This window comes from Rhamphochromis longiceps, linkage group LG9, assembly GCF_057381845.1.
Source record: "Rhamphochromis longiceps isolate RC_006_pf linkage group LG9, R_longiceps_female_GT1.1, whole genome shotgun sequence".
Taxonomy (NCBI): domain Eukaryota; kingdom Metazoa; phylum Chordata; class Actinopteri; order Cichliformes; family Cichlidae; genus Rhamphochromis; species Rhamphochromis longiceps.
In genome coordinates, this window is record NC_140565.1 from 1,219,505 (window position 1) to 1,222,856 (window position 3,352).

The 3,352-nt window shown below is 43.6% G+C and overlaps 1 pseudogene; it reads right to left on the reverse strand.

Moving 5' to 3' along the window:
• Nucleotides 1-951: 951 nt before the first annotated feature.
• LOC146661492 (uncharacterized) lies at nt 952-2,589 on the reverse strand (annotated as a pseudogene).
• Nucleotides 2,590-3,352: the final 763 nt, after the last annotated feature.

The window sequence follows — 3,352 nt, forward strand, 5'->3', positions numbered from 1 at the left end:
AATGAGAGAAGAAGAGGCAGCTGTGCAGCAAAGACATAGAATAACTCCAGCTTTGTGTCTTTTTCATTGAAGGTGAATTACGGGACAAACTGTTCCTTTTCACCTCAATAAGAAACGCGTAATATTTTCTCTGAATACCAGGCAGGACGGTTGGCAACTCTAATAACTTATGAACAAAATAAAGTTCAACATCATTAACTTCATAGCACCACCCAGCTGTATAGAAACTCCGTCATGCTAGCTAGCACGCAGTACGGAAAAAGTCAGAATAACGAAAATAAACTCCACCTAAACTTGGTTTATATCTGACCCAGAGAGACTGCAGGTTATAACTTCTTACCTGAAGTTCAGTTCACACTTGGACCGGCGGCCGCCTCGGGTCTCTTTTCCTTCTGCGTCCCCTTTCCTTCATCCACCTGCTGGCCTCCACCACTTGCTAATGTTACTGAATCTGTGGAAGCTCCGCGATGCCACCACACGAAGTAATGAGTAACGAGCCTATCTAAATCCCAGTAACGAGTAACGCGTTCCTGATTTTGGCATAATAACTACTTACCGTGCTCGTTACCACAATGGTAAATGGTAAATGGTAAATGGCCTGTATTTATATAGCGCTTTACTAGTCCCTAAGGACCCCAAAGCGCTTTACATATCCAGTCATCCACCCATTCACACACACATTCACACACTGGTGATGGCAGCTACATTGTAGCCACAGCCACCCTGGGGCGCACTGACAGAGGCGAGGCTGCCGGACACTGGCGCCACCGGGCCCTCTGACCACCACCAGTAGGCAACGGGTGAAGTGTCTTGCCCAAGGACACAATGACCGAGACTGTCCAAGCCGGGGCTCGAACCGGCAACCTTCCGATTACAAGGCAAACTCCCAACTCTTGAACCACGATCACCCAATAATAACGTAGTTACTGTAACGCGTTACTTAATAACGCGTTAGTCCCAACACTGGTTATATCGCATCAGCAGAAGCTTCTCAAACCTTCTATCAGACATTCTGTTCCTTTTTGGGGGAAAGCACCAATCCACCTAAACTGAACAGCCACTGGTGCACTGGATGGAGTTAGACTGTTGTATTTCATGTACATCTTTGTGAGATTTGGGAACTGATTCAGAATCTCGAGCTCATAGTCTGACCTTAAAAAGTCAGTTACTTCTTTTTCTGCTGAGAAGCTTTCTGTGGGCTGATTCTGAAATTCAAAAAAGTCCATTTCGGCTGGGCTGGCTGGCATTTGGGACATATTAGTGTTGTCAGTTGCAGGAGCAGCTTTACAACACTCTGTTATCAGGAGCTCCTTCACATACTCTCTCCTACGCTCATCTCTCAGCCAACAAAGTTTAAACTTGGGACAAGTGGCCGCTGCGAGAAGTCCTTCTTGGCTGTCCAGAACAGCATCAAAACGAGTCTTGATGGCCTGTAACATACAACATGATGCATCTAAGAATAAAATTATTTTACTATATAATTACCTATTGTCATTATTTTATGGGCTTTACAGCTCTAAACCATCTGTATTTTCTATTATCAATACTGTATGAGATTTAATTTTGGTTTTGTTGATATTATGATTAATATTCATGATTAATGATGATCAATGTCCCTGATATTTAACAAGGGGTGAAAACTTGGTCTTTTATTCTATCATTTTAATAATTGTACCCGCTGCTTAAAACAAAGTATAACATCCACCCACTGTGAATGGTATAATAAATTTAACAAATCCACCCAAAGCAGTTAATAATAATCTTACCTTTACAATGACATCTGGAAGGCTGGCTGTCATAGAGGTCATCTTTCAGGGCAAGGGTCTTTGACATCAGGCTTGTGAGTGTTGGCAGTAAAGCCCCGTAGGTGCACTCATCCCCTTGTAAGATGTCCAGAGCCACTGTCAGGGGCTTCATCACAGCACAGTACTCTTTCAAGAACTGGTACTCCCTTTCATTAAGGCACTTGATTCCCAGTTTTACACACAGGGGATTAAGTTCATTCAAGGGAATTGTGATGATTCTAGAAATGGCCTCATACAGGGAATTCCACCTTGTGGATGTCGGTACCATTAGTTTCCTCCGGCTGACTTCCTCCACCTGTTCAGAGGCTAATGTTGATCGACTTGCTTTAGTCCAAAGAGCAGAATATTTTGCAGTGCTACTCCTATATGCAGCCTTCGTGTCTGCACAGGAGTTTAGATGTTTGTCAACATCGCTTGTTGAAATCGAGTTAATTGTGTGCGATGCACATCTGTAGTGTGGAGGGAGGCTGAACTGTGCATCACCAGATGCAGCTGAAAGAGCTTCTATGACATCAGTAAAGGTCGGTTCCTCGTCATCACCTTCTTCATTTTCAGATTCAGACTCCAAATTACAGGGCTGACATACTCTGAATGCTTTGGCAAAATTGGATGCGTTATCCGTTACAGATGCAATAACTTTGCCTTGTAGTCCAGAATATGAATGGATTTCTTTGAGCTCTGCTCCGATTACATCATAGGTATGGCTGCCTCTAATTCTCTTGCATGCTAGAGCGGCCTTGTTGCGCTGTAATGTGGAATTAATCCAGTGAACTGTTACACCCATAAAACTTTTATTATTTACCGTCCAGATGTCAGCAGTGGTGGAAACAAACTGCCTCTTCGAGTGTAGCCTTCAAGTTAGAGTTCATTTTGTCATATTCTCTCTCAAGGTATCCTACAAATGACTTTCTCTGGGGCAGCTTGACACCACTTTTAGTTGGTATTTTTTCTACGATGCGTCGGAATGATTCAGAGTCAACAGTGGAAATCGGCAACATGTCCTCGACGATATAGGCAGCGACGAGCTTCTTCAGTTCAGCGGCACTAAGTCCTGTCGCTCTTACGTCTAGTTTAACCTGTTTAGCAGGAGTGAGTCCATCTGAGGTTTGCCCGGTGGAAGTAGATGTGGTAGCCACAGCGGTCACGTCAGTGAGGGGATCCTGGGGGTTTTCTGTCAATTTAACATTCTTGTGGCAGCGTGCTAGGTGCTTGCTCAGGTTGGAAGTGGAATTTTTCGACGTAGAAAGAAGTTTTCTTCTGATGCAGAGTGTACAACGTACGCTTATGTTTTTGTCGCTTTTTAAAGAGTCAAATTCAAAGTAATGTCAGTATTTCCAAGTATTAAATGCTGCACGATCGTACTCTATCCCTCGCTCCATGTTTTCTATTGTTGACACACGTGCTACCACAGCCGTCGCACTCGCTTACGTCATTGTCATGAGACATTCTCGCAAAAAATCACGGTTTTAGTAACGCAGTAACGCAGCGTTCCTACGGGAAAGTAACGGTAATCTAATTACCGTTTTTGCAATAGTAATCCCTTACAT